The 24265-nt window shown below is 45.3% G+C and overlaps 1 protein-coding gene across 6 annotated transcripts in view; it reads right to left on the bottom strand.

Annotated features, from left to right (window-relative positions):
- ZMAT4 (zinc finger matrin-type 4) overlaps positions 1-23186 on the bottom strand; it is a 185910-nt gene extending 162724 nt beyond the window's left edge. The window contains exon 1 of one of the 6 annotated variants that reach the window (XR_003707994.2): positions 22761-23186. The gene's annotated coding sequence lies outside the window, so the exon portion shown is untranslated. The remainder of the gene's footprint in view (positions 1-22760) is intronic. The other 5 variants (XR_003707992.2, XR_003707993.2, XR_003707991.2 and 2 more) reach the window with 5 other exon arrangements.
- Positions 23187-24265: the final 1079 nt, after the last annotated feature.

Genomic DNA, 24265 nt, shown 5'->3' on the forward strand with positions numbered 1-24265 from the left:
GGGATGATGTGAATTGTAATCCAGCAACTCAGCAGAATCTGGGCAGACATTGGTTCCCCACTTCTGAACCTCACCCGCATTTCTCAGGACCCCAATTCAAATGAACAGGAACTCTACAAGAGCATGGAAAGAGCATCTGGCTGAGCCTATGGATTCTAATCAGAGTGAGCTCATGGGAAATTACTTCTGACTTGCTCAGGATTCCACTGCAAATGAAGCAAATCCTAAGCAAACATGGTATCAAGTCAGAAATGCTTTCCTTCCTCCAGCTCCTTCCCGACCCATTTAGATACAGTCATCCCATAATGTATCTGTTGCTGTGGCAACCAAGGTTTTGCACAAACAGCAGCATAAATAATTTTGTGAGAGCTTTGCCCAAATGTTTGGATCCTTGCTGCCGGGTATCAGAATGCACCTTTGCAGCTGAAGGTTTTCAGTGCACTTGGATTTTCTCCTAGCACAGCATCACTTGATGACCAATCCTGCTAGCCGGTCCATAGGAAGCTGCATGAAAAGTGTCTTCAACAGAGATGCTGGGAAAGCACATTTAAGTGAGAAATAGAAAATCAGTTCGGGGCATGTCTCCTGCCTATAAAATTTCAGTGCAGTTATTGTCCAGAGGAAGGACTTTATTTTTCCAGAGAAGCAGAACCTCCTTGTTTTCATCATCTGGTGCATCCCCCAAATACTTCAAAACAAGTGGAGCTGAATCCTTTCTTTCTTGCTTCAACGAGACTCATAGCCCCAAGTGCTCTGCATAATCCATCCCTGCCAGTCCTCATCAAAATCAACTTGGAAACCCAAGAGGCAGAATGATGAAAGGTGGCAATGAGCTCAGATGTGGAGAAAGCCTTTCGGGATCAAACGTGACTCACAGCATTTAAGCAATTGTTTTAATACTGGTTGCCTGGCTTGCTGGCTGGCTTGCTTTATTTGTTTATTTATTTATTTTAAGCATCTTCTGTGGTCTGATACTCTGGCTTAGATAAACAGAGCATACACAGGCAACTGGAAGCTCAGAGGAGCAGATCAGTCCCTGAAAGGCTTCCCACATGGGCTCCATCATAGCTTGCCATCTCAGGCAGAAAAGTCCACAAGTGTGTGAAAGTCCATCCATGTTCATGCAAGTTTGAGTCACACAGGACTTCATATGGACTTCCTTTACAGAGAATTCCTTACTAATTCCTTACTATTTCTTACTATTTGGTCCTTGGGACTGAGGTTCCCCATCCCCATTCTGCCCATTTCCAAATGCTCTTTATTCTAACACTACATTTTAACATTGCAAAATGGAGGGAAATAATTGTGAACAGTAACAGAATGTAAAGACTTGCAGCTCACTGGATCAACTGCATTGCAAATTGAGCTGCATTCTTCTCTGGCTCAGAATTTAAGCTGAACTGTTCCCTCCCTCCCTCCCTTCCTGGCACTTTGAATTTTCCTGTTTCAGCAGCCAGGTGCTAAGGACACATGAGTGTGTAGCTTCTCAGGTCACTTGAGCCCTTTGTCTGAACATTAGACACCCTTGAAAAGAACATGTCCGGGGGCTTTTTGCTCATGACACCATCTCATGCACAAAAAGTCCTGGGATATGTCATTTCCAGAGTGACTGATGTGTACCCGGTCCTGGGTTTGCTGGAAAACTACAATTAAGAAGGCATTTGACAATGTCTCCTGGAGGTTTATGGAAATAACACTGGAGAAATTATCTGTCATTTCTATAAGGTATAAATTATTTGCAACAAAGAGTTAAACTAGTTATAAATAACAATCTAATGGAAAACTAATATTAAGAGAGGTAAGAGACAGGGGTGTCCTTTATCCCCACTGTTATTTATTTTGGTGTTGGAAATTCTGAACACAAACATCAGAAAAGAAAAGAACATAAGGGGTATAGTTGTTGGAAACAAGACCTTCAAAGTTAAAGCCTTTGCTGACGACCTGACTATAACAATGGAAACCCCAAAAGAAAGTGTGCCAATAGTGATAGAGAAGATTACAGAATTTGGCTTAGTCGCAGGGTTCAAACTCAATAAAGAAAAAAACAAAATGTAAGTCAAAAATATAAGAGAACTACAATCATACCTCACGTTGCATCCGCTTCAGGTTACGTGTTTTCATGTTGCGTCCTGTGGCAACCCGGAAGTACTGAAACGGGTTACTTCCGGGTTTCACCACTCGCGCATGCGCAGAAGCGCTAAATCATGCCACATGTGTAGACGTGGCACTTCAGCTTGCGTCAGTTCTGTGTTACAGATGGGTCTCTGGAACGGATCCCGTCCGTAACATGAAGTTCCACTGTACAACAACTTACAGGACTGACAATTTGTAAAAGAATCAAATATCTAGGAATCTGCATATCGGCAAAGAACATAAATCTTTATAAAGACAACTATATACCAATTTGGAAGGAGATAAAATGAAGCTTGGAAATATGGGACAGGTTAACATTATCATTCTGGGGTAGGATCTCCACAATAAAAATGAATGTGTTGCCTAAAATGCTTTTTCTATATCAAGCTATCCCAGTAGTGGACAGTGCAAAACATTTTAAGACCTGGCAGAAAGATACAACAAGATTTATTTGGCAGGGCAAGAGGTCAAGACTAAGTTATAAATTATTGACAGATGGCAGAAAAAGAGGAGGTTTTGCACTGACAAATTTAGAATTGTATCATGAAGCTGCATGCCTATCTTGGATTAAAGAATGGCTAGTATTGAAAAACACTGTCACACTAGACCTAGGGGGCTTTAACAATCGTTTCGATTGGCATGCTTACTTATGTTATGACAAGGTGAAAGTCCACAGAGACTTTATGAATCATGTAATAAGAAGGTCCCTATACTCAGTCTGGTTAAAAAACAAAGGTATCCTGGAACAAAAGACACCCTGGTGGCTATCGCTGATGGAAGCCATGACAATAAAAAAAAGGTTATCATCATGAATGATTGGGTTACATATAAAGAAATTCTCTGTGAAGGAGGTAACCGATTAAAACTCAAGAACTTTGAAGAGTTATGAGGGTCCCACCAATTCACATCCTCTAGTTAACCATAATAGTGGCAAGACCTAGCAAACGTTGGCTGCTCACACAGTCCTTAGGTACTGTGAGCCACACCGGATCCTTTCCCAAGAGGTGTAGATTGGCCTCTCCTTCAAAGGAACACACTGGATGTAATACAATGGGCCCCATCAATCTGTGACCAAAAAGGGGGGTGGGGCTCAATTATCTTGTAAAGCAGGAGTTGCCACCGTGGTGTCATTGCATGCCCTTGAGGTCTTCCTCTGGCCCAAATAGCCCCTGCTTTGGTCACATGGAGGTAGGGGAGCTGCTGCCCCCGCTTAAATCAAGGAAATAAATAAAAATACTTAACTAAAAGTAGAAATTGTAGAAAGACAGATTTTTCTGAGCACTTGGGGCCAAAAGAAAGCAATTTAAAACAATTGTTGCTGAGACATTTCATTCCAAAGCTGCTGCTAACAAGTGGGTGTCCTGCCCCATCCGCCCCCCCCCCCCCCCGGCCATAAATCCTGGCTATGCCCCTGGCTGGTCATGAGATGGTGAGGGGGGCTACCCTTTTCTCCCTTAAAAAGTGCTGAAGGGGAAAGTTGGAAGACTGACACACTTTCTTCCAGCTCAATGTACTTTTCAGGACTCAGATTAATTCTATTGGCTCTGAGGCTTCCCAGAACACACATTGTGTGGGAGTCTATGGAGTTTTACTCAGAGCTGACCTTTTGAAATCAATGGAGCCTAGGTATGTTCATTCATTTCAGTGGGTCTACCTTTGACTTTTTCTGTCTCACTGGGGGTTGGGGGGGGGCTAATTCCAGGGAGGGAGACGGGAAGTGACCAGAGCGGAGGGTTCCCGCGGCACTAGCTGAAAAATCTGAATGGGCCCACAGGCTTGAAAAGGCCAGCGCCCCCTGCCCATTCACAAGGGACCCCATGCCATGCAGACACAGGGAGGGAGGGAGGACCCCCTGGCCTGCTCTTTAGCCTGCTCTGGTTTTTATTCCTCTTCCTTAGTGGCTTGTTATGAGTTTGATCCTGCACTCAGCTTCCCCTCACTCACAATTTCTTTCAAAAACAAGAATGCCACATGTGGCTAGCTTGAATGGTCCAGTTGCTCTTGAACCGTAAAAATCCTCCCTGTACATTTGTGGCCACAGGGCCATGCGTGAACGGCGCTTGCAGTGTTCGCCATCGAAAAAGAGCAAGCGAGCATTTCAAGCTTCACTTCTGCAATCATCCAGTTGCACTTCACTGATGCTCACTGGGACCAGCTCTGGCTTCAAGGCTGCTGATCCCTCCCTCCGTCATTTCCTCTCCTGACCCTCCCCTCCCCCATGCATCCAGCCCTGACCCAGAACAACCAGCATGATCAATAAGAGGGACTCATGCCTGCTTTCCAGTGACTGGCTTAACTCTTTCCTCACCAGAGGAAGGCCATAGGGATTCTTGTGCTGAATCTCATTGAAATGTTGGCTAAAAAGAATAAAATTGCATTTTAGTGCAAGCTCATTCATTTGTCACTCGGATACATCCTGGCTCCTCTCTTTCAATTTGGGTCCTTCTCTTCATAAGGAATATGGATATTAGAACAAGAGCTGTGCAAAAAAAAAAAAAACAACAACTGTGGGGGGGTTTTCTACCATCAGTTGATGGGGGGAAATTTGCACCTGAAAATTAACAAGGGAAGAGAAAATGTAAGCGACATTCTCATAGGTGGGGACGGAAATTAGCTGCCTTATACCAAGTCAGACCATTGGTTCATCTAGCTCAGTACTGAGTACACTGGCTGACAGCAGCTCTACAGGATTCCAGGCAGGAGTCTCTCCCAACCTTACCTGGAGATGCCAGGGAATGAATATGGGACTTTCTGCTTGCAAGGCAGACTCTACCACTACGGGCTTTTCAATGCACTAAACTTGTAAGAACTTGTGAAGCGACCAAGGGCAATTTGTGAGTGTCATTCATTCTACAAATTGTTTCACCAACGTTCTATCCTCTGCAGCCTCCCTGGGTGTCCATGCATCAATTGAAGCCCAGGGAAAGACATTATTAAGTTACTCCTCCTGTGGGGCTTTCTCAGATCAAGAAAACCAGGCAACCAGGGAGGCTGCAGAGCACTGAAGAACAGAACAGATATTCTCTTTCTCTCTCTCGGATGAACACACACACACACACACCCCTCAACCACACCTAGGGATGGCAATATGGAAAAATGGGATTGGTTCTCTCAATATCTCACCCCCCCCCATCTAAATTCAGTTCTCTAAATTTCTGCAGCAATTTGTGCTGCAGGGAAATGTTTATTCTGCTAGGATATGCTTTTGAACGCTGTCAGCAGCGTGTCAAGGCCCAAGACACCACTGGCATGGTGTGACTGGGGCTGTGGGGACAGCAACCGCAGGCGCATGATTCTGAAGGCACAAGAGGGTACAATTTAAGGAATGGCAAAAGATACTATCGAGGTTATCTTATAATAGATAAAAAGGAAAGAGGTGGATTTTCAATGCCAGATTATAAACTTTACTACGAGGCATCCTGCCTGTGTTGGTTGAAGGAGTGGATAACTTTGGAAAATACGGATTTACTAGACTTAGAAGGATACGAGAACAGATTTGGATGGCATTCTTATTTTTGGCATGACAAAGTAAAAGTTCATAAAGGGTTCCTAAACCATGTGATAAGAAAGATTTATGAAGTGTGGGACAGATATAAAAATTTGTTAGAACGGAAAACAGCATGGAGGCTTTCACCAACAGAGGTATTGTCTGTCAAAGAGTTGAACATGGAGGGAACCTATAGTGAGATATTGATGGAAACAGAGAAAGGCTTAAAACTGAAACCATATGACCAAATAGAGGAAGTACTTACGAGTTGGTTGCAATATCATCAAGTAAATGATATATTTAACGGAGACCCCAAAAAACAGGATTTGAAAATAAAAAATCGAAATTCCAAATCAAACTGCTGGAGAGCAAAGTAAAATTGTTATCAAAAATGTACAATTTTTTGTTAGAATGGTATACAAAAGATGAAGAGATCAAAGAAGTTATGATAAAATGGGCTATTGACTTTGGGTATAATATTGAGTTTGAATCTTGGTCAAAATTGTGGAATGAAATCTTAAAATTGACTGCACGCATGGCCTTAAAAGAGAATGTAATGAAAATGATGTACAGGTGGTATTTGACACCGGTGAAGTCAGCCAAAATGTATAGGATGAGGAACAAACTATGCTGGAAATGCAAAGAGAAAGACGGAGATTTTTACCATATGTGGTGGACTTGCAATAAAGAAAAGGTATTTTGGGAACTGATCTACAATTAGTTTAAAAAGATGTTTAGATATACCTTCCCCAAAAAACCAGAAGCATTTTTGCTGGGTTTGATGGGAGAAGAAATTGCAAAGATAGATCAAAGACTATTTATGCATGCCACGACTGCGGCAAGAACTTTATTAGTCCAAAGGTGGAAAATGCAGGAATTACCAATGATCAAGGAGTGGCAGACGAAAATCATGGACTATGTGGAATTAGCCAAGTGACAGGTAGAATCTGGGACCAAGACGACAAAAAATTTCAGACAGACTGGAGTAAATTTATTGAGTATATAATTATTGTAAAAATCTGAAGATACTAGTGGGATTGAAATAAAGCCTGCAATGAAAAACCTGAAAAAACTTTAAACTTTCTAGACCAAAGAGTCTAGATTATAAGGATACAAAGATCAGAAGTTGAGGATTTAAAGTGTGATATAAAGACTTGAAAACAAAAACCTGTTGAAGGGATGGAGGGAAGTCACGAGCTCAGCAGTGCAAAGAGTTTATTTTGTTTGTTACTGTATTGCTATGTTGGAAATGTGTTAAACTTTTTAAAATTAAAATTACTTTTAAAAAAACCAAAACATTTGAAGGTGGACTTACCTAATTCACAAACTGAAACTCATCCGTCTTTTGAAATCCACAATTCTCTAAATTTTGCAGTATAGTTCTCCAGCCAAGTAAGGTGTACACAGACACACATCTGGATAAAAGTGTACTTAGCAATGCACACACAAAAATTCATTGCTTAGGGGATATAGTTTGCAACAATGTAAACAAAAATATTTACATTATGGAGAAGTTCACACTAAAATGCTGGTGAATTTTCACGAGGACTTTTTAAAAAAAGAATTTACAAATTGATGTAGAAATGCAGAGAACAGAGGGGAGCCAAAATTGACAGATTCATCTGCTCGCACCTCTGGTGGCCTTGTGGTAACTTAGTAGTGAGCTTACTGCAGGGGTGAGATTCAGACCAAGAAATCTCCTGGCTCACCACTTGGTCTTTTGTCCACTTCCCATTCTGGCGAAGGAGTTTTGCTCACTGGCAAAGCTCCTGTGCAAATGGTCCCAGTTCAGTGGAGGCTACCACTGCCCACAGCTACTGGTCAGGATTGCTATGGAGCATCTCCAGTGCCAGCAAATACCAGGTGCTTGTGGCCAACCCAGAGGGATCTATTTTCTTTCTCTCCCATATGCTTTCTTATCTGATTCAGTAGAACATCACAGGTAACACAACCCAACGTGAAACTCTCACAGCAACTGGGCATCACATGCTGAAACATGGACCGAGGAGGGTGACCAAGATGGTCAAGGGTCTGGGGTCAAGGGTTCCTAATGAGGAATGGTTGATGAAGTTGGGTGTGTTCAACCTGGAGGAGACTGAAAGGAGATATGATATGATATCTCAAGGGCTGTCACATGGAGGGGGGAACAAGCTTGTTTTCTCCACTTCTGGAGGGTAGGACTCGAATCAACCGCTTCATATGACACGAAAGGAGATTCCGACTATAATATTTAGGAAACCTCTGACGGCAGCCCTGTGTAGGGAAGCTTTTTAAGGTTTAATGTATTACTATGTTTTTATATATGCTGGAAGCCTCCCAGAATGGCTGGGGCAACCCAGTCAGATGGGCAGGGTACGAATAAAAAAATAAAAAATGACGCTGCTGCTGCTGCTGATGATGATTAGGAAGAACATTCTGACAGGAAGAGCTGTTCGACAGTGGCGGTTGTGGACTCTCCTTTCTTGGAGGTTTTTAAGCAGAGGTTGAAAGGCCATTTGTCATGGATGCTTTAGCTGAGATCCCCGCATTGCCGGAAGTTGGACTAGATGAACTGAAAGCACTTAATAGAAGGCAGCCTTCTTACCTCCTAAGCCCTGTCAACTACCGTTTGTGCCCCCAGGCGGAAGAATAACCATGAAGCAGAGAGGAGCACATCAGAGCATTATCCAGGGATGCTACACATTGGTGCATTGAGAGAGGTGCTAGAACAGCCCACCCTCCCCAGCCAGCAAGACCCCATGATGGTGGTGCTCATGTGATCACAGCCATGCTGACCAGGGCTAATGAGAGCTGTGATCCAAAGCGTTGGTGGAAGGGCTCCCACTTGGGAAGGCCACACTATAAGGAAAGAACAGCAGTTTCATTTCCATAGGAAACAATATGTTCTCTTTAGCCACCTTTTGCTAACTGAGACAAAACCGGCGATCAGGGAAGAAACAAGAGCATTGCAGTTAACAAGAAATTAAGCCAGCAATAAAATTAGAGAGGAATTAGGAATGGCTCCCCGGGGAGTGTTTCCTCAAGTCAAGGTCATTCTGTGAACTAGATATCCCTTGACAACTTTATTTCCTTCTAATTAATAAATATGTACGTGAGCAGCAAGACTCCCAGAGAAAACGGCACCGGCACCCACCCCCACCCCCGCAGCCAACCTTGAGCCCCATGTCTGCGTAGGTCATGTTACCTGGCAGCTGGCGCCAGCAGGGGCTCCTACTGCTGGGAGGAAAGCAAGAGCATCAGCACATTGAGCAGACGCGGTAAAAGTGCCAGCCGGCACTTTCATGCCAAGGTGACCAGGAGCGGACGGAGCTTTGGGCAAAGCTGCAGAGAGTCAAACATCAAGGACTGGGGGACTCTTTCAGCAAGGCGGGGGGAGGTTTTGTGCACCCTGAGGGCCACCTTCCCGTCTGGGCAACCTTTCAGGGGCCACATAGCAGTGGGGGTGGGTGGCAAGAGGCAAAACTGGGCAGGCAATTGAAGTAATGTTCACCTTTGCCCAGTAGGGTAGTTTTTGCACCCTTTCTCTCTCCTCCATCCAGGCAGGCATTTTCAGAGTTCAAGGACACATTCCAGGTAGGCAAAGACATTCCAGGAGGCTGCAAACAGGGCAAGGGAGGGCTTGGCCTGGGGAGGGGGGGTGGCTAGGGTGGCCTGGTGAGAGTTCCAAGGGCCACAGAGAGAGACCTTGAGGGCCACTTTAGAAGTAATCTGCCTCATTTGGAGATGAAACGGGGAGGGGGGGGGTTACAAGCATGATAAGATACTTGCTACAAAATAGCAGGGGTGAGCCAAAACTTACTTGCCTATTCGGCACAGTAGGAAGGGAGGGAGACCCTTACTTGTCCTCCACAATGTCACCACGTGATCAATGTGATAGCTCTCTTTTCGTTTACTGAAGCCCCTGTAACTGAGATGTAGGGTCAGGATGCTGTCCATTCATGAGGTAGCCTCTGGTCAGATGGTGGTCATCCACATCTCTAACACAGGAATGCAGAAGGAACAGCAGGCAAGGAAGGGGCAGGGCGAGAAGAGCCACGAAGAAAACAGGCAGCCGAAGGGGAGGTACCAGAGAGCACTGAACAGGTTCAAAAATAGTAAATATGCCTAAAACCTTCTCCAGAAGAGGAACATTGGTAATTTCAAGGGCAGGAGCAAAGTGCTTCCTCCCTCATGCCTCCAAATACTGCCCTTTACTGCTACTCTGAAAACAGAAATAAGATCAGAAGGGGGAGGGGATCTACACACCTCTCTATAGCTGTTGGTGAGTGACTCGCATCTGCCACCATCACATGTAGTCCCACCACAAGTAACTGGTGTCTGTGGAGGGATTACCCAGCTCATAAATTCTCCCAGATCAGATCTGCCCATATTCCCTGGAAGAGTTTCTATGACAAAGATCTGGCTCATCCGTGCAGTACATCACTTTATCTCTTGCCATGTGATTGCACTGAGCTGAGTCGGCTAAGTGTCTCTGTTACAAGCATTCTGTTTGAGTTGACATTGGACGATACAAATGTTCTTTCCTTGGTGATTAATGTGTGATGGCTCATTTTCACACACATGACAAAGGATGAACTTGCACAACCAAAATGCAAGTAGCTTTTTAAGGAGAGTAGCAAACTGTAATGGGCATCACATAAAAGGACCTGGGCTCCTTCACGCTCCCTCGCTTATAGTCACATTTGTCCCTGTTTCTGTCTTTTAGTTATGTAGGATATAATCACATTTTAACTACTAGTGTTTATCCCTTACCTGTTTTATTTGCTCAGTTTATCCTCATATTTTTAATCTTATGCTGGTCTGTGACCAAAATAAAGTTTGATACTGATACTGATACTGATATACTGATATACTGATATACTGATATACTGATATACTGATATACTGATATACTGATATACTGATATACTGATATACTGATATACTGATACTGAATGGGCATCACAAAAGGGGAAGGGGTTGTTGTCTTTGTCCATAATTTGAGCACTGCTTACATGGTCCAAAACATCCACTGTCCACTTTTGCCTCTGATCTCACCCACTACTGGAATGTGGCCTTTGGACTGAAAAAGGTTCCCCATTCCTGAATTACACATACCCAATGCACAGCAACACACAGCCTAATACCCAGTTTGTTAGGATCAGCATGACCGAAATCCTATGCATTGTTTTTTCCTGGGAATAAACTCCATGGAATCAGGAGAGGTTACTTCTGACTGCAGAGATTCTACTTGTAAAAATGTGTTAAGAAAATACATTTGCCGCACTGAAACAAAATCTTTAGCTTTTAATAATAAATGCAAACCATACTGCAAAGAAGTGCTACCATTTAAAATGCTAGCCTGAAATAGAAACTCCATGAAAGAAAAGGAAAAATATCCATCTTCTGCTTGATTGTTTTTCTGATTCTCTGGCTTCCTCAGGCCTAATCTGTCACAAGCAAACTTGAAAGACTCCTTAACACCTCACATATGTGCTGGGACAAAAGATGTTTGTCAGTTGTGTTGATGCTCTGGCAAATGCTCTGGAACGGCTAAGGGAGCTGGGCATGTTTAGCCTGGAGAAGAGGAGGTTAAGGGGTGATATGATAGCCATGTTCAAATATATAAAAGGATGTCATATAGAGGAGGGAGAAAGGTTGTTTTCTGCTGCTCCAGAGAAGCGGACACGGAGCCATGGATCCAAACTACAAGAAAGAAGATTCCACCTAAACATTAGGAAGAACTTCCTGACAGTAAGAGCTGTTTGACAGTGGAATTTGCTGCCAAGGAGTGTGGTGGAGTCTCTGTCTTTGGAGGTCTTTAAGCAGAGGCTTGACAACCATATGTCAGGAGTGCTCTGATGGTGTTTCCTGCTTGGCAGGGGGTTGGACTCGATGGCCCTTGTGGTCTCTTCCAACTTTATGATTCTATGATTCTATGAAATAATGGCATCGCTCCTGCTCTGAAAAAAGTCCCAAAGCTGAGTCCCACTGTACTACACCATTGCAAAAGATGGGGCAGAATTTTGATTCAGTTTTGCATTTGAAGGCAAACTTACTTAATTTTTGCTTTCTGGAACCATATGGGAATCAAAACACTGCCATCCTTCAACATTCACACTTCGTCTAATCTTGCAGTGCACTTCTCCGACCAAGTAATGTGTATAAAATGCATATTGTTGTGAGTTTGTGGATGCCAAACACCCTAAATAGCCAGACCTGGGTGTATTAAGCCAGACTCATGTGCATTAGGCTTTGTATGAGACACCTATAATTCCCCAGACCTGTGTGTATTAAGCTGTGTGTTAGACACCTTTCTAAACCCTAGGAATCAGGATGTGTTAAAAACAAATTAGATGATAACCAGGGGGCAGGCCATTAAATAAACCAAGCATCAAAAGGACTCTGACTGAGATGGCCAGTGGATGGGGCCCCTCCCTCCCTCAGCAGTGACCGGGAGACACAAAGCAGCAGACAGAACATGAGGTCTGCTTGGATCAAGGGCTGCACCTATGGAGGAAGCAAGACCCTCCTGGAGTGCTGATGCTCATTTCCAAAAGAAAACACAGACCCTGAGTAAGCCTGACTGGAATCTCACATTGCTCAGAGATTGGCGCGGGCTGCAACAATATACTAGGGTAAGGTGTTAATAAAAATGCACATATTAGCAGAAATAACAAAAACATGTGCTATATTTTGGGGAAATGATTTGCAAAAATGTGTACATTAGGCAAAATTGAAGACCATTTTGAGAAATTTGCGTTAAAATGCTGGTGAATTTTCATGAGAATTGGGGTGTACCTGCAGGTGTCTGCACACAGGAGAACAGCATTTGCAAGTGATATAATTTCTTTCCAGGGCATACTGTGATCAAGCCACAGCTAAAAACACAGCAGCAAGGGCTGGTTAAAAAGCTGGCAACTATTAGGACCACAAGGCAAAAATAGGTCTCCTGCAGTTTGTAACAGATTTAACAACAACACAGTCCTATTTTAATCTCAGTTGTTGGAGATCTGATGGGGCTGATACAATTGTTTATTTAAAAAGGTGCATGGATACAGCACATGAATAGCAGAAGGCATATGTTGAGATCAACAGGATCTGAAAGAGTATTATTCTCCTGCCCTCCTTCTCTCTCTCTCCTCCCCCCCCTCCGCCCCCCGCCCCCCCCCCCCCCGGCTGTGGGGTTACATCTATGCCGGATGCAACAGCCATTGGGAGGTGGGGAGGGGGTGAAATCAATGCTTTGTAGCAATATGTGGGACTGCATTGCATTGCATTTTTATGAATTATGAAATGCCCAAGGCAAGCCCTGAACGTCAGACTAACCTAAGTTGGGAAACAGAGCTTTGGGGTGAGCCAACATGAACCTGAGAATATTATCATGGAGATAGCAGTATAGTTTAGGAAATATGGAGCATGGAAATGCTTCAAAATTTACAACAAATCAGCCTGTTTCTGGTCTGGGCAGGTTCTGCCTGTATCCATGCATATATCTTTTCCATCGTATTTCCAATTATTAGCTGCATTTTAAAAAAATAAAGCCTCATGAAGATGCATATTTAAAATGTTCTTTCAAAATACTATTGAAATATGTACTTTATCTCAATGTATGCATTTCTAAACAGTGCACATTTTAAGAGCATTCTGGTATCTTTCTGAGCCACAAAAATGGCTCAGAATCCAAGACACTCCACAGACATCCAGATCCACATGTTGGTCCCTGATGTGCAGAGTGGATCAGTTTGCTTCAGGATTCATATAAATCAAATTCTGTGAGCATGCCTAATGGACAACAACTACTACTACAACATAACCTTAAGCAAACCTTCTGTCTCGCACAAAGGCACAATCTCAAAAGCTTCTGCTGCCGATTCCAGGAGGCTTCAAATGTAAAACATGCTGCCCCTGGCAATTTGGGGAGAGGGGACTGAATTAAGGACTTCTGTATAGAAAAAAAAAACCTGGGAGCCGACTATAGGGAGAAAGGGTGATAATTTCACTGGGATGGGGGGGGGGTCACAGAGAGACTGGCAGCAGAGTAGAGGAAAGAACAAGGTGTTAGTCTTTCCAGGTGACTCTCCAGGGATTGATGGAAATTACTCAGCATAACACAATGCAAGCGTCAAGGGATAACTATGGGCCAGCCCTGCGCTTGAGGATGAGATAAAAAAGCTGCTGTTTAACAGGAAGACTTTATTATACAGTCTAGCCAAACTAGACAGCATCTTAAAAAGTAGAGACATCACCTTGCCAACAAAGGTCCGTATAGTAAAAGCTATGGTTTTCCCAGTAGTGATGTATGGAAGTGAAGGCTGGACCATAAAGAAGGCTGATCGCTGAAGAATTGATGCTTTTGAATTATGGTGCTGGAGGAGACTCTTGAGAGTCCCATGGACTGCAAGAAGATCAAACCTATCCATTCTTAAGGAAATCAGCCCCGAGTGCTCACTGGAAGGGCAGATACTGAAGCTGAGGCTCCAATACTTTGGCCACCTCATGAGAAGAGAAGACTCCCTGGAAAATACCCTGATGTTGGGAAAGATGGAGGGCACAAGGAGAAGGGGACGACAGAGGACGAGATGGTTGGATAGTGTTCTCGAAGCTACCAGCATGAGTTTGACCAAACTGCGAGAGGCAGTGGAAGACAGGAGTGCCTGGCGTGCTCTGGTCCATGGGGTCACGAAGAGTCGGACACAACTAAACAACAACAGCCAAACTGGAGAAAGGCCAGAGCCCAGTGGTAGAGCATCTCCAGTTTGGGCTGGAAATGTTTCCTGTCTGTAACCCTGGAGATATGCTGCCAGCCAGTGTTGACAATACTGAACTAGATGCAACCAACTGTCTGACTCCGTACAGGACAGCTTCCTAAGTTCTTGAATTCAGCAAAGGCTAGCGATGGAAATATAGTCTGGGAGAGGTGGGAAGGTGCTATGACACAAACTACTGGGCACATGGCTTCTCCTGCAAGCCAGCTGCATCAGTGAAGGGCAAAGCTGCTATGGAAAACTCTCTGTCTGCATCTGCCCACTGGCCACACTTCCTGGAATGCCTTGGGAGCAACACCACGTCTCTTTGCATCTTGTCACTCAAGGTATTCTGGGAAGGGGGGCTAGCAGGAAGTGGGACAAGGCTGTCTCCACAGCTTCCCACCAACTGCACTTTGGACCAAGAGCCAGCAGACATAGCAGGAACCCCATCCCAAACATTTCTAAATGCCTTCCGAAAAGAGCAGAAGATTTGCACTCTTTTCCTTAGAGAAATGTTGTCAAGAAACTGGAAAAGAACCCATGGAAAGCTGCGTCTTTAGTGGAAGACATACAGTCAGGCTGCTTAACACTTTCCTGGCAAGCTGCTTAGTTCTTTTCTCCCACAAGCAAAAAAGTAGTTGAGTAGAAAATTGGGTGGTGGGGAAGAACATCAGAAGATGGATCAGGCCAAAAGGAGTCCATCTAGTCTAGAGTCCAGTTCTCACCTTGGCCAACCGGATGCCACAACGGACTCTCCTCACTTGTGATTCCCAGCAGCTGGAACTTATGGCAGTTCTCCAAGGAGCTCCAAGTGGCATACATGGTTCTTCCAATCCTCATTTAATCCCTACAACAAGCCTGTGAGGTGTGTTAGGCTGAGAGGCAGAATGACTGGCCCAAGGTCACCCAGTGAGCTTCATGGCAGAGCTGTGATTTGAACCCTGGTCTCCCAGGATCCAGTGCTCTAATTGTTACACCACCCTGGCTCTAAGGATTCAGCCACCCCTACACACTCCAACCTGATTTTCCATTTTCCTTCTGGGGGTGGTAGGTGGCAAGGAGAGAATCACAGAATTACACATAAGGCGCAATCTGGTCCTAAATTTAGAGAGCTGCAAAGATTACCAGAGGGAAGGTGAGGGGGGGCATTAGGACACCTATGCCTTGATGCAGATGCAGGCCTTCAGTTTCTGTAAGGAGGTGATGACAAAGGAGCAGCGTCAAATGCTTCACCTGAGAGGTAGGTTTTGAGCAGAGATTTTAAGGAAAGCTGGCTTTGTGCTAAAGCCATAAAGGCTACACACGCACCACACATTTAAAGACTGCAACTCCCTCCAAACAATCCCAGGAACTGTAGTTTTCTAAGAGTGCTAGGAATTGTAGCACCGGGGAATATAGTTCCCAGAATTCTTTGTGCTTTAAAAGTGTGGTGTGTCCACGGTCAAAGTCTGCATTGGTCTCGGGCATGATGAAGAAGGGCCGTGACTCAGGGGCACAGCATCTACTTTGCCGGCAGAACGCCCAAGCTGGTCTGGGATAGCACCCCCCCACACACACACCCTGAAATCCTGGAGGGCCACAGCTAGTCACTGTACGCACGACTGAGCTACAGAGGTGGACCAATGGCCTCTCTCAGTCTGAGGCAACTTCCAATGTTTCTAAGAGGGTAAAGGAGGTAGCAGACTTTATAGATGAGGCACTCCTAGATGTTTATGCAAGTTCCAGGTTACACTAGGGATTCAGAGATGAAAAAACACCTAACAACCAATTCTCTAAATTTGGCAGGGGGGGGTACCCACCCTTCTCTAAATTGCCAGGCCCACTTTCTTGTCCCCTTCCGTGCCCCTTTACTCACCAACCAGTCTGATGAAGAGTTTTGGAAAACGCAAAAGTTGCTTAAAATTTTGTGACATTTTGGCTGGCTTAATAAAGTCATTCGGGATGCGGGGGGTGCTGTGGGTTAAATCACAGAGCCTATGACTTGCTGATCAGAAGGTCGGCGGTTCGAATCCCTGCAATGGGGTGAGCTCCGATCACTTGGTCCCTGCTCCTGCCAACCTAGCAGTTTGACAGCATGTCAAAGTGCAAGTAGATAAATAGGTACCGCTCCGGTGGGAAGGTAAACGGCTTTTCCGTGCGCTGCTCTGTTTCGCCAGAAGCGGCTTGGTCATGCTGGCCACATGACCCAGAAGCTGTACGCCGCTCCCTCGGCCAGTAAAGCGAGATGAGCGCCGCAACCCCAGAGTCGGTCACGACTGGACCTAATGGTCAGGGGTCCCTTTACCTTTACCTTTAATAAAGTCATTGCCCTTCAGTGAGGTCTTCGCAGGACACAGCTAGTATGGTGTAGTGGTCAGAGTGCTGGACTAGAGCCTGGGAGACCTGGGTTCAAATCCCCCTCTCAGCTACAAAGATCAGCTGACAGACCTTGGACCTGGCACAATCTCTCAGCCTAACCCAACCTAACTCACCAGTAGGAAAGGAGATAAACAAATACAAGAAAAACTGAGAAGATACATAGACAGCCCCCAAACAGAGCATTCTGAAGGTGGAGAGAGACTGGTGTGATTTAGGATCTTATGTTCATATACACTCCCCATTTTATCTTCATCTGGCTTTCCCCCAATACCTGATAACCTCCTCAAAAACCTACTGAGCAAGCACCAACTGGAACTCTTGGGTCAAACATGGCAAAGTGAGTCTCTAGAGCAACATCCATGACGGTTCACACCAATAAATCCTGAAACATGCAACAAGAAGGATTTGCCCCAGGAATGTTGGCTGTCTCTACTATTGCTGTGCCAAATTTTTCTCCTACAGGCCCCTGCTCATCAATTAATAAGAAAGCAAATTGTATTTGAAAATTATGACCAGAGAGGGAAAATTTCAGTGAGATTCTCATGGGTAAGGTACAGAGTTATAGTTGAGCTCACCTTACTTTTGAATTTTTGTGAGTGGCCTTTCTCTTGGTCCACAGTTCATCTCACCTGTGATCTGTACTCTGCTGTCTTCCCAGGTGCTCACACTTCAATCAGAGCCCAGGGGAAGAGCCTCCCAGGAGGCTCTTTTGAACCAGGAAGTGTAGGCAGCTGGGAAAATGCGAACTGAAAATAAAAACACAGGTGCAACACTTGACCACCTGACAAGGGCCAGGGCTCAGTCACAGAAATGATAATGAAATCACCACGTGTGCTGTGAAGGAAGCGGGGGTGGGGGGTGGGGAATCGAAGTCTCTTTTGCAGAGGCAGAAAACATCTGAGAAATCGAGGCACAAATTTCTGCACAGCACTTGTTTCTAGATTTTTTAGCGCACTCGCCATCCTTCTGACCTTCACATGCTCTGCTGCACACTGCTCTCTGACAACGCCACACTTCCAGAGCTGCAGCATGGAACACCTACAACAGATTCTGCCACCAGACTTTGCTCCCACCTTTTGCACCACTTTCCCAGGAGGTTGTACAGGAGGTTTTCTTCTTGTTAAAATATCTCTCCCCCCCCCACCACCACCACACACAAGAAAGGTGGGAAATATCCAAAGGTATAATAGAAAAATAATTTATTGTATTTTATTTTAAAAGTTTATTCATTGTGTCACTGTTTCCAGTGGAAAAAGGCATGTATAAAGATTAATTACTCAACAGTGTTATAATCTAAAAAGGAAAGAACAGAAAGTCAATGTTTTGTGCAAACTTTTTTTTTTTAAAAAAACACCTACATGTTTTTCTTCTGTGAATTAGTACAGCTCTTGTTTTTAGAATCACTAAACATCCTCTAGCAGATAAGGTAATTCTGCACAGACCTGCAGAGGAGGAGAATCACTGTGCCGAGCAAAAAGTATCGTACAACATCATCGCAGCAAGACTCCAGACTGTCTTCAAGGGGTAAGATTTAGAGAGGTGCAAAATTATCTTGGGGAATTTTATGAGACCAGCTCATAAAATTCGTCTTCTTGTTTCCCCCCAAAAGAATCCTCCAGGGTTGCACCAAGACACCACATTGCCAAAGCATCATTCAGCAGCATAAGGCTTGCAGTGCTATGCGCATCCACCTGCAAGGAAGCCTCTGATAACTCAGGGGGACTTACTTCTGAGTAGACATGCAGAGGCTCAGAGTGTGCATTTGACTTGATTTCTTCCACTGAAATCCACCAGGGCTGCTGCAGCTGGCTTTGGAGCAGGTTTAAGGTGGCCAAATGTGGAGAGGACAGACAGGCCTCTTGCCACACCTCTCATCAACTTCCTACACACCATACATTGAAAGCACATTATGGCTTCCCCCAGTGACTCCTGGGAACTTTCATTTATACCCCACAGAGATATCAGAGAGTTGTGGAGTTTGAAGGGATCCCGAGGACCATCTAGAGCAACCCCTTGCAACGCAGGAATCTCAACATGGGTCTCCCATCCAATTTGAAACCATACTGGACTTTGCATAGCTTTGCAAATGTGCTAGTGGTTTTATTGCTGCACAATTTGCCCTGTCCTCCTTTGCACCTCGCCAGCCAAAGTGGCCCTTTACTTTTTTAAAACATTAGAACAATATTTTTATAGCTTTTAATCATCTTATGGATATCTCCTTGATAGCTTCAGAGAGGCAACCCAGAAGCAAAATGGATCATCAACTGGCGGCTCCGAGAGTGAGGCTGAGCCAGACGCAGGAAAAGGGCTTGTCTACTTCTTCTACTGACCTGTGTGGTAGGCAACACCTCCTGAAGTTCCCTCGGCTACACAACTACTTTGGGGATTGGACTAGATGACTATTTGGGTACCCTTCCAACTCTGTGATTCTATGATTAAAGGTACATAAGCCTCGTCCTCATTTGCTGCTTCTGGGCCACCCTACTGAGAGCACTGCCTGCCCTCCCTGCCCCCACCAAACAATATGCCAGAGGCGACAAGTGCAGAGGGAGTGGCATCTGAGGCAAGGGGACTTGCTTAGCACTCCTTTTCTTGGGTGGATCAGAATATCTATGGCCCACCAGGGCTCTCCCCAAAACTACCTGCCAACTCAGACCCCTCACACGAGAGCAATTTAAAAAGTGGTCCAGGTGAAACTCCCCCATGCCTGTGCTGCAGCAACCCTCTCAGCAGCTGAGCAGGTGTGATCTCTGTGCTGCCACAGTTCCTGCTGCAGCTCACTCTTCAGCTACAGACAGGTATTCTCCCCATCACCACCTCCCAGGAAAGTGAGAGATACCCTTTGCTCCTTTCTCAAGCTCCGCCCCCCCCATCCTCCTGTTGTTCTCTTCCTACAGCAGATGAGTCATTTGTCTGCAACCCTCTTTCAAAGCATCTCTCCTAATATTCTGTCTCAAATCAAAAGCCTTTCCCAGTTGGCAGCCGAACAAATCCTGCAGAGTCTCCGGAAAGCAAACACAGACTCTCAAGGAGGAATCCGTCCACTGCCTTCAGAAACCCGCAACTCTCTTACGCTTCGTCAAATGCTCTGCTTTTGCCCATCCAATGGAGCCACTGATACAGTCAAAGATTGGGGTGGGGTGGGGGAGGAATCGCTGGGGGCGAGAAGATCGCCCTGCACTCTCCGACTCTCTCTGCCTTTCTCTCTGGCCTGCGGGGGGGGGGGGGGGCTGCCTGTTGAGGCATATATGAACACATTTGTGCAAGAATACACACACGCGGGGGGGGGGGTCGGGGCAGCAAGCAGCCAATTGCTGTTATTCTTTGTTAAGGCTTGTTGATTGATGGTGCTGATTATTGGTAGTATTAGCATTTCAGTTTCTGATCTGCCCTTCACCCAAGAGGTCCCAGGGTGGGCATCAGAAATTTAAAACACACAATATTAAAATCAGTGCAACGCTAATGCAATTAAAAGAAGGTGACGGGTCCTAAAATATAAAGATCTCTGGTGCCAGGATGAAGAGGTGCATCTTCAGTGTTTGGATCAGTTCAGGTTGGAAACATCAATGTCATTCCTGCACCTGACAAAGTGGAAAGCCCTTTCTTAGGGAAAGCCTGAGTCTGTGCACAGATTATTGCTTGTGTGGGAGGAGGAGGGGTCTTCCCAGAGAACCTGCATGCAGAGGCATCATTGGCAATGGTGTGCTCCCTCATCCTCCTGTGGTTGCTGAGCAAATAGGTTCAACAGGTTTTGGTAGTGCTTCAAAAACCTGCCTCACCCATTGGAACTGGGCTTGCAGCTGACAATATAAAAATGAGCCTGCTGCAGCAAACATTGCCTCCCCCAGACCACTCTTAAAGAAGACTCCTCATTCTCCAGCCCAAGAGTATATGGGACACACCAGATCAATCTGAGCAAGCATACTCAGGCAGTGCTGCTCTCCATTCCTATATGGATAAGCGAGCCAATATGGGGAGGTGAACCAGAAACCTCACTAACCCATCAGCCTGGGACCACAAATGGACAGGCCATAGCTCAGAAGCAAAGCATTTGCCTAGCACACCAAATGTCCCAGGTTCAATCACCAGCATCTTCCCTTGATATCAGGCAACAGGGAAGGAACTTTGCTCAAGATCGTAAGCTGCTGGATTTCAGAGCAGATGAGAATGCTGGGATAGAAATGCAGACCAGCGTTCTAAGTTCAGATGCTCAGCCCCACACACATGGCTGTGGGCCTGGCTTGGGTGCAGATTTAATGTTCTGTTTGCCTCAGACACATGTTGAAAGCTGGTTTTATTAGGTAAAAGGACCCAAGTTCAAATCCAGCCCATTCCACCTATGAAAACACAGCTGCTATAATATTGCCCAATCTGTTTTTGCCCTGCCAGGCTGTATTCACACATGAGGCATAAGAAAGCCATTGCCCTCAATTTCCCACAATTGCAATTCAAAAGCAAAATCCATCCTGGCTAGAACATACTTTCTAATGAGAACTGGTGCTTTCTACCCCACATTGGAAATGTCCACACATGCGCTGAAACAGTGTGAGGCTCATGGCCATTATATGAAGCTGCATGTGTGAAACCTCTTCTCCAGTCTTTTGGTTTTTATCCTTTTTCCCCCAGCCCCAAGTTCCTTAAACTGAGGTTTCATATTACTGAGGGTTGGCAATTCAGAGAGTGAGAGTGGATACCCTTTGAATAATAGTAATAGCAGTAATCATCCTCACCTGACTTTTCTTTAAATAAGGAACCTTAAACATATTTGGCTGGTGACGCTTTTCCTAGGATGGGGAGAGGTGCCGAGCAAATATTTACCTATTAAATTTCTGTGGGTCAGGGCTCTTAAAGACACAGGAGCAAGCCCAGTTAGAAAAAGACAGCATGCATAGCCACCATAGGCACCCGGCTGAGGTGTGCTCTGAGCGCCTGCCTATATCCAGGCTGACAGCATGGGCTCAACTGCACAACTGCAGAAGCAAAATGCCAGGAGCTCTCTATACCCAGCCCTCTGTGGGCCACTTCAAGGTGGCTTGGGGTGGGGGCTCCAGAGGATCACAGGTGAAGTGCAGGACAGGCATGCTCAAGCAACATTTGCTATCCCAGAAGGGGATAACACTTTGCACTTGGGGTCCTCTTGATGCTGCTGTGCTACAACTCCCAGAAGCCTCAGAAGCCAGCGTGGCCAAGGATGAAGAGTGAAGGATGGTGGGAGCTGGAGTCCAGCAACATCTGGGAAGCCCCACAGGTTCCCCACACCTGGTTTAGAAGCATTGTGACAAAAAAAGCTTTCCCAAATTCCTCCTCCTGTTGTTTTAACTGTTCTAAGTGCAGGATGCCCTCACTTCCTTGCAAGAGTGGCTTTCTAACAGCCCTTGAATGGTCCCTGAATGTCAACATTTTTTGGCTTGCAAACCAGAGAGCACCGTTGCATGGCTGCCTGTCTGCAGACATCTGCAATGTACTAAACAAACTTCACGTGGACAAGCCAGGATCTTGGGGACGGACCAGTCCAAGTTTGACAGCTCACAGGAGGCCCCCTCTAAAGTTCTGAATTCAAATGGTGCCCATATTTACTCAGGAGTAAGCACCACTGAACACAGTGGGATTTACTTCTGCCTTAGCACACATTGGAGGATTGCATACTTTAAAAAAAACACTCACACACATGCCAGGTCTAAATAGATTTACCTCTCATGGCACAACAAGGCTGATCAGACTTGGCAGCGCTTTGGACCTTGCTGCTGCTGCTGCTCACTCACACACAGCATTAAAAATGCTCAGACTATTAGTTGCTGCTGTTTTTACAGGCACATACACTGCCAGTCCTACACATACCCCTGCCCCGCATTACCCCCATCTTAAAGTTAGGAAGGGGGGAGCAATACAGAGGTACCATATTGCTGCTGCTGCTGTTTTTCAGGCAAAGAAGAGAAGCTAGTAGACCATTTTCCTTTTCCACACAAGCGGCAGAAATTTTCCTAATAAAAACTTTTCTCTGGCTGCTAAAGCATCACAGACCCAGACCATATGATCCACCCAGGTGGCAGTACCTTTTACCAAGGAAGACAGGAAGGAGGCAGCAGGAGGCAGTCCAGGGTTGATGCTACAGCAGCGTTCCACAAACACCGGTGCTTAGATTCCTGCTTCCCCTCTCACTCTGCAGCCAGATCTTTCAGCAGCCCAGACCAACTGGGCTGGAAATGCATTTAGTAATTATTTGCCGGATCTCAAGCCCCACCTCCAGGGCTCCGATTGGTTGGTTGATCCTGTGCTGGCCCATCTCGGCTTTAGTGCAGCCTCCCTCTCCGTTTAGCTGCTGTTGTTATCAAGAGCGTTGGGGAAGGCTAATTATGTGTTCGGTAGACAAGCTTCGGATCTTGCGATGTGCCGACTGGTGTCAAGGGAAACAAAGGAAGTTCTCCGAGGTTGGAATGGAAGCCGGTCACGTGCCCTGCGAGCCCCTTTGAGAAATGGTAATCATGTCAGCTCCTCAATAGTATATTCACGTAGCAAATCGCACTGGTGCCCAGCTGATTTCTGCAACCTGCATATTTTATGCAAATCGAGCAAGTTTTGCATAATTTATTGGGGGGGGGGTGTTTGCTTTTTTGTATAAATTTACACCATTTCTTCTGACCATGCAGAGGGACAAGGGATTATTAGAAGAGACACTGAACTGCCTGTTTCTGACAACTGGCAACAGCAAAACCTCCTTGAGCTGCCCCTCAGGCTTCAGAGATCTCAGCAAGTGACACCTGCCTCTGCAGGAATCTGTAGATTTCACTTTCCCTGACTTTCTCATTTCCCACTTGAGTTTTCCACATTTCCAAATCAGTGAGCAATTTCCCACAACTTTGTTTCCTAAGATAATGCATTCTTGCTTCTCATTTTCACTAATATGTGCATTTCTATGCACACTTTACTCCAGTAATTTTTGGACTCAATCATTTTTGCGATATGCATCACAAAATTCACAGAAATGCACATTTCAATGGACAGCCGTGTTTTGCTTCATGTATTGTTCTGGAAAGTGTGAATTAGGTCAATTTGCCCTTAAATGTGTACTGAATTGTATTTCTTTCCTATCCTTATTCTTCACAGCCATTAGAAGAAAGTTACTTCTAAAAAACAGAAGCTGTAAATCTCAGGAAGCTGGACTTGCCACATAGTATATTTTCTTCCATGCTCTCCCTCCAAATCAGAGCAGAACCTCCCTTTAGATCTTCTTCATTTTCTGCTTTTAGCGTCACTTTTTTTCATTCTGAAACCTGGAAGAATGTAGGAAGGTGCCTTCTAACCAGGTCAGACTATTTTCCTGTCTCCCCCAGGATTCCCAATTCTAGCCTTCTGCAAGCTGATACCCTCCAGATGTTTTGGACTACAGTTCCACATGCCCTCCAAGTGTCCCAATTTTCCAGGGACAGTCCCAGAATTACAGAAGCCATCCCAGTTTCTGATTTGATCCCAGAATGTCCCGGTTTTCCTTTTTCCTCCCCTCCGCGTCTTGGAGAACAATTAGAAGTGGTGGGTGTGGGTGCAAAAACAGAGTCCGTTA

This window comes from Podarcis muralis, chromosome 7 (assembly GCF_964188315.1).
Source record: "Podarcis muralis chromosome 7, rPodMur119.hap1.1, whole genome shotgun sequence".
NCBI lineage: Eukaryota > Metazoa > Chordata > Lepidosauria > Squamata > Lacertidae > Podarcis > Podarcis muralis.